Here is a 12,592-nt window from a genome sequence, read left to right as displayed (position 1 = left end):
GCTACCGATCCCTCAAAGATGCCGGATGTAAGTCGCCACAGACAAGCTGTGTGGGACACTCAAAACAACACCACCGCCACACCCTGCAAACTCACACACTGGATCAGCAACAGATCCATCAATCTTGCCACATTGACGGACTTTCCTGTGAAGCACAACAACAGTTAAGGCTCCTGGGACAAGGCAAACCTACTGGACTCCTACAGACCGAGCCGGACTCTTGTGCAAACCTTGCAACACAAAGAGACATCATTTTTCTTACAGCCCTGTAAAACACCACACACAGCCATCACCATATCATCAGCAAGGCCAAGTGGAGATCCTTCAGATAGTGCCGAGACACCCAAGCACACAACATCAAGGAGCTCATCAGCATTGAGAGTGAACTGACAGCAGATCTCCATCCAGGACACCCCACCCTTGCAAGGCAGATCACATCCATTGCTACTTTGTACCACTGCAAGCTCATGGCCATGGACAACAGCCTTGGCAGACAGAGGCAGACAGCACTAATTTCCGCTGGACAAACCCCCCTCAGGTCATGGACTCCCGTCAGCAGCAAGTACACAACCAGGATCATGTGCACCATCCACTCTGGCTCTCCATCACGCCCCTTCCCACACAACATCTCAACCACATCATTCGCCATCCTTGAAGCCCACGTCCTGCGCATCATGAATGTCTCCTTTGAGTTAGCCACATTCCATGGGTGCAGGAGGCATGCAAAGCCCCAGGCCCTTCTTAAACAACGGACGGCAGTACTGCAGGATCTCCTGGTACATCAGCCTACTTCCCTACCCAGCAAATGTCACCAGGAAGACACTCAACTAGCAACTGACCAATTTTCTACATGCAACCAGCTCCAGACAACTGGCACCAGACAGTTTTACACAGTAATCACACCACTGCAACTGTCATCATTGCCAACATCAACGACTACTTTGCACTGCTCAACAATGGTGAGGCCACCACCCTTGACCTCTCAACGCCATCTCACCATGTGGTACCACACTGTCAGCTCACACATCTCCAACACTGGTATCCAGAGGAGGGCCTAGGATTCAATCAGGAAGTAGCTCAACAGCAAGGGCCAGGGAGTCTGCCTCCACCCTGCAACATGTAGTACACTGGGGTCATCTGGCCCATGCCACAGGGCTCTTCTCTCAGTGTGACGATCTTCAATGTCTCCATGACCCCCCTCTCCACCATCACATGCACACACAGCCTCATCATCATCTGGTATGCCATTAACACCCAGCAGCTCCTCAAACTCACCAAAGAGTCAGCCATTGCCAGATCCAAACTTCAAGAAGGCATGAGATCCGTTGATGAATGGCTGAACATCAGCCATCTGAGGCTGGACTTTGACGGGACAGAGGCCATCATCTGAGGATTGTCCCCTTACGTCTGGGTCAACTCCTTGCGTCCCACTGGTCTGTGCACCGCACCAGCACCCAGTGGCCACACAGGCAAGCTGGTGTTCATCATGGACCCATCGCTCACAATTAACATGCAACTCACCAACATCTGTACCTCATGCTGCAACACCCTCCACATGCTGCTGATGGCCCCCAGATAAATCCACTCCAAGGCAAGACAGACCGCCCCCCTGGTCCAGGACACCAGCCGGCTCAAATACAGCACCGGCCTCTTCAGAGGACAACAGCAAACATGCAGGAGAACTTAGCCACATCCAGGGTGCATCCGCACACCTCATCTGCAACATTCCCCACCCCAGCCACATCACCGTCCACCTGAGAGAGGTACAATGGCTCACTATGCAGGATCACCTTCAGACTCCTCAACCACACTCAGGAGGCAGTCCACAACCCCAGACCCGAACCCACCTTGGACGTGTGTCATCCAACACCCTGTTGGCCCTACTCCATGCAGCCCACCTTGCCCTGGCCACCATTCATCACATCCACATAACCTCTGCATGCAGGAGATAGTTCTCCCACCTAGCAAAACAGACCTGGTACTCCCTCCCCGGGCACATCAACATGACCCATGACCTCTACACCTTCATGTAACTCTACCAAATTGGTCTGTCAGAGCAATATAGCAAGCCCCCCCTCAGCAGCTTGAGGCCATCACCGGTGTGTGTTAGGCTCCATGTCTGTATTTTGTGATACATTGTGAGCCATGTGTGTCCTCGACCAGACTTAGGTCCAAGTGTATGGATGGCTGAAGTTAGTTCCACACTCAGGCATACTTTTGACATATCCCCACACATAGGTTGTGGACTCATGCTAAATGACTGCAACATGAAAATTCAAGTATTAAATAATTAATTTCGAACTCTGGGGTGGGATTTGTGCACAGAAAATTGGGGAAATGCAGGGACCATAGAATCCAAAGTTCACAGGGGGAGATGGGATCCTTGGCATTTGACGTCATCAGAGTCAAGCCAACAGTGTTTGGCATCATTGGTCAGACTGTGACCAGCAAGTCCATGAGGCAGATCATGCCAGTCAATGGGGTGGTGCTGTCACACATGAAGGCCAGGTGCCTGGCCAGGTGACCTGGGAGATGTGGATGGCCCGCTGCCTCTCAGGGTCTTTTCCGTGGACGACCAACCTTCCTCCGGGGATCCTCAGATGCAGGCCTTGACGATGTTTGGGACGCTCCGTCGGACGAATCCTCCTCCTCCTCCCTCCCTGTGGCTGGTGCTGGTCTGCGCCTGGTGTCACAGGGAGGGTTGCCCATGTTGTCGGCGATCCGACGGAGTGAATGGCTTATGTCCCTTTGCACCGCCAGGAGCTCAGCCAGTCTTGCCTCCATCCGTCCTTGGTGTTGTTGTTGACTGGCGTGTTGCTTGGCCTGCTGGTTTTTGATCTCTGTGAGGGTCCCCACTACCTGGCTGATCTCCCTGGTGTCACGCCGGTATGCCTCCATGATGTTGCGGATGTGTGACATACCGGTCCCTTCAGCTGGCTGGTCAGGTTCTTGCCTCCGCCTGCCTCCACTCCCATTACCCCTGCCCACATGAGCCGGGCCTGCTGTTGTGGGCACATCGGGTCGACGGGACCCCTGAGGGATGGCAGTGGCGGTGTTGTCTGCCTCCTCCTGGGTGCCCGCCGCACCTTGTCCCTCCTGGTCGGACTGGCTCTGTTCACTGCGGGCAGGGCTCCTGGGTGTCTCCTGTGATGTGGCAGGAATGGGGGTGGTGGTTGGCACAGATGTTCCTGAACCAGGTGCTGCAGGGGCTTATACACCAGAGGGTCCAGGTCGGTCGGGGTCATCCGCGGAGTGTTAAGAGGCGTCGCTGCTGGTGGGATCCGGTTCCTCCCGAGCCTGTGACTGTGATTCTTCCCCCCCATTGTTGGGGGGATGTTCATCACGTTGCCCTGTGTGTGAGAGAGAGACAATGTTAAAGATGTTTAATGCAACATGCATGTTTCATACACATTCAAGTTAGCACAGTTCCTCCAGGTAGTTGTGTGTGCCTAGCATTCTCAACAATGTTCACTTGTGTATGGGTATGTTGCGGGGGACAGATTGATATGTTCTCCTGAGTCTTTGACATGTCCATTTGTGGCTTGGATGCTTCTTCGGCTATGTATTGGTGTTGTTGTGTTACATGTCCATTGTGGCAGTGGGTAAATCCATTGCCTGTTCTGGTGGTGTGTGCTTGTGTAAGCGGTGTGTGTGACAGGGCCTGCTGGTGGGTGTAGTGTGATTTGGCCCTGGGGCTCCCAGGTGATGTATCTGTCCCCCCATGGAGCATGCTGCCATGACAGTGAGTGTGAGTTCCTGTCCTAGATATCTGACCTTGTTGTGTTGGTGTTTGTGTTTGCACTGGTCACAGGAGGCCCTTGTGCTGCCTACACCAGGGCCAAGTGTGAGCTATCTTGTCAGTACTTTCCCAATCCCTGTGCATTGCGCATGGTGCATGGGTATGTAGCTGGGCCATATGGGATGAGGGCAATTGTGTCTGATTTGGAATTCAAACATGCGTTTTGGTGCACCCACCCTCCCAGCATACGAGACATCCATTCTTGAGTTGGTGCTTCGTGTAGCATGGGACATGGCATGGCCTTGCTTTCTCCATGGGGCATACACATGTTATTGGCATTCGCGTTGCTTGTGACTGTGGTGCTAGCGGGTGAGGGCTTGGGGTAGTTGCGTGCATTAGGTGTAGTTGGGGTGTGGATGCCATTACCCCCATGTTACGTAAGTGGTTTGTGTACTCACCAGGCTCTGGAGGTCCTTGGAGTCCGTGTACTCCCACCGGCGGAAGCATGGCCATCACCTTCCCCTCCCAGGGATGGTAATGTACTGGTCTGCGGGGTGCGCCACCTCCAGTGATGTTGGTCTGGGCGTGCTCTTCATTCATTTTTCTCTTGACCGCCCTCCGCAGATCGTACCAACTGGCTTGGCATTCATTCCTGGTCCTTCTGATGGGTGCAACAGCATTCACCCTCTCGACGATCCTCTGCCACAGGCGTGTTTTTTCAGCTATGCTGGTCTATCCTCCAGGTAGTTGTGTGTGCCTAGCATTCTCAACAATGTTCACTTGTGTATGGGTATGTTGCGGGGGACAGATTTATATGTTCTCCTGAGTCTTTGACATGTCCATTTGTGGCTTGGATGCTTCTTCGGCTATGTATTGGTGTTGTTGTGTTACATGTCCATTGTGGCAGTGGGTAAATCCATTGCCTGTTCTGGTGGTGTGTGCTTGCGTAAGCGGTGTGTGTGACAGGGCCTGCTGGTGGGTGTAGTGTGATTTGGCCCTGGGGCTCCCAGGTGATGTATCTGTCCCCCCATGGAGCATGCTGCCATGACAGTGAGTGTGAGTTCCTGTCCTAGATATCTGACCTTGTTGTGTTGGTGTTTGTGTTTGCACTGGTCACAGGAGGCCCTTGTGCTGCCTACACCAGGGCCAAGTGTGAGCTATCTTGTCAGTACTTTCCCAATCCCTGTGCATTGCGCATGGTGCATGGGTATGTAGCTGGGCCATATGGGATGAGGGCAATTGTGTCTGATTTGGAATTCAAACATGCGTTTTGGTGCACCCACCCTCCCAGCATACGAGACATCCATTCTTGAGTTGGTGCTGCGTGTAGCATGGGACATGGCATGGCCTTGCTTTCTCCATGGGGCATACACATGTTATTGGCATTCGCGTTGCTTGTGACTGTGGTGCTAGCGGGTGAGGGCTTGGGGTAGTTGCGTGCATTAGGTGTAGTTGGGGTGTGGATGCCATTACCCCCATGTTACGTAAGTGGTTTGTGTACTCACCAGGCTCTGGAGGTCCTTGGAGTCCATGTACTCCCACCGGCGGAAGCATGGCCATCACCTTCCCCTCCCAGGGATGGTAATGTACTGGTCTGCGGGGTGCGCCACCTCCAGTGATGTTGGTCTGGGCGTGCTCTTCATTCATTTTTCTCTTGACCGCCCTCCACAGATCGTACCAACTGGCTTGGCATTCATTCCTGGTCCTTCTGATGGGTGCAACAGCATTCACCCTCTCGACGATCCTCTGCCACAGGCGTGTTTTTTCAGCTATGCTGGTCTATCTGACCAATGTTCCAAACAGCTGTGGCTTGACTCTGATGACTTCGTTGACAAGGATGTCCAGCTCCTCCCTTGTGAACTTTGGATTCTCGTCGGTGGGCATGGTGTGGGGTGAGGGTGTGGATGGTTGTGGGTGTGTGGGTCTGAATGTGACAGTGTGGGTGTGAATGTGGAGAGGGGGTATGTGTGAAGGGGTGTGTGTGTAGGTGTATATGTTTAGGTGGATGGGTGCAGTGGTTTGTGTGTGCTCTGTAGCAGTGGGGAGTCTGTTGCAAAGGCTCATGGTTTGTGTGTGTGGTCCCTTTTTATTGGTCCATTTGTGGGTGGGGCTCATTTTGAATTTTTAGTTGGTGTGTTATAAGGGTTGGTTGTGAGGTTGCCCCTCTGTTTGCCTGTTTGGATGTGTCCAGGTCAGTCCTTTTCATTTTTTCTGCAGTGTAGACGTGTTTTGTGGTGTTGTGCGAGTCGAATAGGCCCCCCTTGTGCTGTTTTACAGTGTCCGTGTTTCAGTACGCTACAGGGGTACGAGTCATATGGCCACACACCCCCATGCGTTGTGTATGTACGGCGCGTACACGGACATTGCTATGTACGGTGCGTACACCCCATTGCTTCTGTACGGTGCGGGTTCGTAGACCGCCATCGCGTATGTACGGTGTGTACCCGCAACATCGCGTACCCGCAACATCCACCGTACATACGCAATGTTGGGGGTACGCACCATACATTCGCAATGGGGGTACGGTGCGTACCTACGGGGGGTACGGTGCATACCTATGCGCTGGGGGTACGGTGCGTACCTATGCGGGGGGGTACGCACCGTACATTCGCACTGGGGGTAGGGTGCGTACCTACACGCGGGGGTACGCACCGTACATTCGCACTGCGGGTACAGTGCGTACCTACGCGCAGGGGTACGCACCGTACATTCGCACTGGGGGTACGGTGCGTACCTACACACGGGGGGTACACACCGTACATTCGCGCTGGGGGTACGGTGCGTACAAACTTTGCTTCGTAGCGGCCAAAGTCATTCCCCGTGTACGGGACGTTTTCCGTACGAATCGTAAATTGTAACACCGGTCCGGATCGTACTAGTACGGTCGGATTTCATTTTTACGATTTGTACGGAGAAGTGTCCGGGTCCGTCTCGTACTAATTTTCCAGGTACGATTCGTATGGATCGGGCCAATCCGTATGTACTTTTTCGGACACATGTATGCTGGTGCAAAGATTGGTGCTCGGTTTATTACTCCCCAAACATGATTCGGATCAGACGCGTTTCGACCGACACAGCGGTCTTGATCACATGGTTAGCTTGAACTGAACGTGACTTTTTAAAGGTGACGTGCACCCAATTACGTATAGACATAAAAAACATACTATCACCCGGCTGTCGTTGACAATATCATAAAATCACAGGGACCAATCCCATTTATATGTATGTCTCACATATCCAGAGATATAGTAAACATTAAAATGTATACACTTAACCGCTTGTTCCAGTCCAGATTGAAAATACGATTGACATATATTAAATGCATAATGCTTTACGAATCGTACTATATTTAACCTATGGCTAAGATGCAAATAAAGTGCCTGCACTGCATTATAATGCTACAAATGCATTGGGTAGAAATTAATCCCTATACATGGGAAAACACTCCTCACCAATACTGTGCAAAAAACGCAAATCATGTGCAAAAATAGCAAATTGTTGATCTGTGCAAATACAGCGAACTGTGCAAATCTGCAAAATAATGTGCAAATCTAGCAAGTTTTTGATATCTGTGCAAATACAGCAAAGTGTGCAACTCTACAAAATATTGTGCAAAAATTGCAAGACATTAAATTGAGACCCACTAAGCATCGTAACATAAGGGACTGGAATTGTACTAAAAACATATCTGGATAGATGTGAAAATATATACAGCCACATTATGTCTTGAAGAACACACTGGGTATCACACATAAATAACAAAATGAAATAAAAAGAATAAATCACCCTTATCTATATTCAAAAATATTGTAATGTGATAAAAAAGGATTTTACAATATCTAAATGTCACATATTCTTACAATTCATGAAAACAGAGGACATCATCAAGTATGTGTGCATTTCTGAGCTTATATATGACGGAAAGAGAACCTAACTTACATATCTAGCTATATTCCGTAATATCCTTCTATGTAATGTGACTACCATAAGCATTCATAAAAAATGGTGTAAATCCTCCCCATTATTCAAACCTCCTGGAATACGTGTGTCCAACTCCAATATATACTTGCATTCCAATTGCCTCAAAGCTTTTTCCCGGTTACCTCCTCTCTTCTGTTTGGGTACTGAGTCTATAATAAAATAGCTCAAGCAGCTCAGATTGTTATTATGGCAAGCTTTAAAATGCCTAGCTACCGGGTAAGTTGGATCCGACTTTACTATGGCTCGTAAATGCTGCAAGATTCTATTATATGCTTGCAGTTTTGTACTCCCAACGTATTTGAGTTCGCATGTGCATTCCGATACATATACCACATGGTCAGTGCGACATGTATAGTGTCCTTTTAGGCATTTAGGACTATCACTGAAAGGTGTGGTATATTGGTTAGTATTTATTCCAAATTTACTCGCTCTACAGGAGGAGCATTTAAAGAATCCTTTTACGGGGGTTAACCAGGTACCACTGACAGATGTTTCCGGACTGCTGGATACCAGTTCATCCCTCATAGAAAATGCTCGCCTGTATGTAATAGTGAGATTATTGGGAAGCACTGCCTTCAGGGTTGGATCTGTTAATACAATGGGCCACTCTTTACAGATAATGTTCTTAATTTTTTTAGCCTGTCTACTGTAAGTAGTGATAAGTCTCATTTCACTTCCATTGGAATCATAGTCTGGGATATTATTGGTGGACACTAGAGTTTCCTGATTTATTATGTTTTTAGATACCAATAGGTCATTCCTATTCCTAAGATTCGCTTTCATCATCGATCTCATCAAGCTTTTTTCCTCATAGTCTCGCGCTAGTAGCCTATTTTTGGCATCCAACTGATGTTTGTCGCGCGCTGCTATGGTACTACATGCTCTGTGGATGCGCAGAAATTCCCCATATGGTATACTATTTATTGTGTGTTGCGGGTGAAGCTCTCTGCATGTAACACCGTATTCCCTGATGTGCTTTTACGAAACAGACTAGTCTCCAAGTTTCCGTCTTCCAAATTCACTGTTACATCTAGGAAGTTTACGGTGCACACCTACGCGCTGGGGGTACGGTGCGTACCTATGCGGGGGGGTATGCACCGTACATTCGCACTGGGGGTACGGTGCGTACCTACACGCGGGGGTACGCGCCGTACATTTGCACTGGGGGTACGGTGCGTACCTACGTGCGGGGGTACGCACCGTACATTCGCACTGGGGGTACGGTGCGTACCTACGCACGGGGGGTACACACTGTACATTCGCGCTGGGGGTACGGTGCGTACAAACTTTGCTTCGTAGCGGCCAAAGTCATTCCCCGTGTACGGGATGTTTTCCGTACGAATCGTAAATTGTAACACCGGTCCGGCTCGTACTAGTACGGTCGGACTTCATTTTTACGATTTGTATGGAGAAGTGTCCGGGTCCGTCTCGCACCCCGCGATTTTTTTCAAAAATTATAAAATGTTTTTTTTAACCTTGGGGGTCCTTCTGTGACCCCCTGACAAAGGCTAGGGGGTCAGGAACTCTCTTCCCTGCCCCCTTTTCACGTTTTCCACCTTTTTTCCACCTTTCCTTTTCAGTGTGACAGACAAAATGGCGGCCGACACTTCCTGATTTCGACCGATTCGAATGTTTACTGACATCTATCAACCTATCTGAATTTTGCTCGCGCACGGCACCGTGCGCGCACTGTGCGAGCACGGTGCACGCGTATAGATATTTATATGCTTTTAAATGCTATTTTCTCAGGAAATACTGAACAGATTGACACCAGACCTGCAAAAGGCACTTCCCTGACCTGAGGACTACCCAAATTTCAAGTAATTCTGTGCAGCCGTTCGGGCTGTACCTTCGACTAAAGGTCCTATGGAAAAATGCATGGGGAAAACGCGTTTTGGGGCCCCCTTTTTTCTCGGCCCCCCCTTGAAGAATCACACCGAGACTTTCAGGGTAGGAGCTGAGCGGAGCGCCCCATTAGTTTTGAAAATTTCGCGAGGATTCGTCAACCGGCGCCAAAGTTATTCAAAATAGAATTTGGAGATTTCCTATGGAAACACAATCCTAACTATAACTATCTACTGGCGACCGCCAGTAGATAATATATGTATTATATATATATAAATCGATATTTTGTACAACTATATTTTTTACATCAATATTTTTTTTGTTGATATTTTTGAACTTACCATTATAAATATAGGATGTCGATATTTTTGACATCGATATTTAAAACTTGACATTGTGGTATGGAGATATTTTAGGTGTCAATATTCTGTCAGTGAACCATGGCTGATACGGCCTCCCCAGTAGGAAAGCAGCTACTCCTGCTGTTCTTGGACTTGAACCTCCAGGGTCCCCACACGAGCTGGGGTAGCATGGCTGGCACAGCGGTACCATGCGTGGAATGAGTGTTGCTGAACTGCAGGAGTTGGTGGAGAGTAGAGGCAGTCAAGGGGTTTGGGCTGGGGACTGAACAGGGACGAGACACTAACTGGTCTGCACATGATGCTTGTTTGTTTGCTCTATGTATGCCCACATTCAAATACTGCAGGCATTCTGGGTGTTACGCTCTATCAACTTGGTCATTACGGCAAGATGACAAAGGGAGCATTGTCATTAGGTAAACACCAAAAAAGAAGCATACACTGTGTCGTTGTTGTGGATCAAAGGCGTACTATTTCCAAAATTGTGGACCTGTGGCAAGTGCAGATATCCCGCTAAGTGCAAGGGAAAGTATAACTGGAGTGTGAAGGCTAAGAGACTCAACACCACAGGTACCAGCCATATGAAACACTTGAAGGTTGTCTACCATAGATTCAGGAATGGAATCCTTGAGGGCACAACACCAAAACCGAAGAGGGCAGCAGTTTGAGTATTAAGTTCCTCATAATTATTTTATTAAATTAGTATATGGTGTTACACTCTCCCCCTTCGCGTAACTCGGCGGAATATCACAGAGTTTCCAATAACTCCACAGAATTCTGCAGAATGAAACTCCGGAGTTTTCACCCAGGCCTACTAAGCATTACATACAATGATTCATATATGGTATTTACTTCAAAGATTGAAAGATGAATCACAATATGCAACATAGTACACCTTTATGCATTTCAACATTTGCCCAAAGATTCATAAGTTTGGCCTGAATCTGAGTTTTCCGGCGGGGATACTAATACATATATGTGATGGAACCGTCCCTCTTCAAAAATACCTTCAAGTTTCCCACATTACTCTATCATTGATTGTTCATCTGGACATGAATAGGGAAAATGAGGAATGGGTTTGTGTCTTTGTTACTCTGTCATCGTTGTATACACATTCCTGTCTGTGTTTCATCGAAAACAGTATGCCTATCTTAATGTTTGGGCCAAAAGCAGACTGCCTTACTCACACATTTGTGAAGCAAGAAGACATCTTGCAAATCTGTCACTATTTAACATGTATGAACAGTATTTCTAATACTGCACACATTATGGGTATGTCTTATTACCAATATGTAGCCATCAATTCTGCAGTCAATAGTCATGTTGGATCACATGCTCACTCTGGTTTTGTGTAGAATCCCAACTTGGCAATGTGATGGTTGGTACATCCACTGATTCATAAGTGCCTAGTATGCTATGTCACCTGTAGCAGGGCTAACATGACATCATCCACATCAGTGAAGGAGCATCACATCTGAAACAATAACGACCAGTTGCCTGTTTGTTAAAACTGTCTCTCATTACATCAAACAACATGATGTATATGTGAAGTTTAGGCAGTCATATGTCTGCTCTGAACAGTTCATTAGTTGTGGACAGGAATCAGGTGGGATCATTATCCAAAAACAATAGACAAAGGACATCATCATACACCTTGTACACAACTTACACCTTCAAGAACTCTTCTTGAGTGTTGGACATGGGTCACACAGAATGTAGATGGCAAAAATCAAGGTCATGTAGCATGCATAACTTTGATAAGAACTCACCCCCTGTGGCTGCTGTGGGGCCATCAACTGCCCATCAAGATCTGGATAGGCACCCGCAAGAATACAACCCATTAGGGGGGGTCAGAGTGGGGTACACGCCCCTGATACTTTTGGGGGACTTCTTGGACTGAACTTCTGCAATCTTACGGGTGAGCATCTTAGGTCCTCCCACCTCTTGCAGCAATGGCCGCTGCACTTCCTGTAGACCCCCAGGGTCCACACCTCCCTGGGTATGGTGTTCCATATCTCGTACTTCTGATGGGCCTTGACCTGTATGGATACATGAAAGGAAAGAATAAACAATGGTATTGTGACTTTTTGTTTGTTTATATTGCTGTCACAAGAATAAATTGTCTATAGCTCTAAGTAGCATAACTCATAAGTTACCATACAATGATTACATTGCCACATGCTGACCTAAACAATATCCTTATACACACATCAATAGTGATCTGTTGCCCTTCCTCATCCCATGGTCGAAGCACACAAATCCAGGCCTGTGACATCATCTCACCCAGGGCTACCTAAATAATCTGTGATGTGACCTACCTCTGAACAGTGCTAAAGATTGTGAACTACTGAAGGCTAAACAGAAATGATTATGGCACAGTGAATAGTGTCCACTGTGAAAAAGGGGCCCGGTGTTTGGACATGACATTCTTTGAAATGTGAGTCAATTAAAAAGAAGTGATAGCTCAGGAAGTAAGGGAAATCTCCCTTTCAACTTTTGTCCATTTAAAAGCATTCAGGCGCACACTTTAAGCACACCTCAAATTCTGACCTGCAAAGGATATATGTTCTTGAAAGCTGTACCTCAGTGCATCAGTTGTATGACCCTGTGACTCAGGCCCAGCCTGGCCTATGATTCTGAATGAGCGTGCTCAATGACAGTCCTTGCT

At 48.1% G+C, this 12,592-nt stretch overlaps 1 pseudogene; it reads left to right on the top strand.

The window, feature by feature from the left end:
* Nucleotides 1–10,315: 10,315 nt before the first annotated feature.
* LOC146831536 (large ribosomal subunit protein eL37-like) lies at nucleotides 10,316–10,592 on the top strand (annotated as a pseudogene).
* Nucleotides 10,593–12,592: the final 2,000 nt, after the last annotated feature.

The sequence above is a fragment of the Triturus cristatus genome, chromosome 5_1 (assembly GCF_964204655.1).
Source record: "Triturus cristatus chromosome 5_1, aTriCri1.1, whole genome shotgun sequence".
Lineage (NCBI taxonomy): Eukaryota > Metazoa > Chordata > Amphibia > Caudata > Salamandridae > Triturus > Triturus cristatus.
This window is presented reverse-complemented; position numbering and strand designations above follow the sequence as displayed.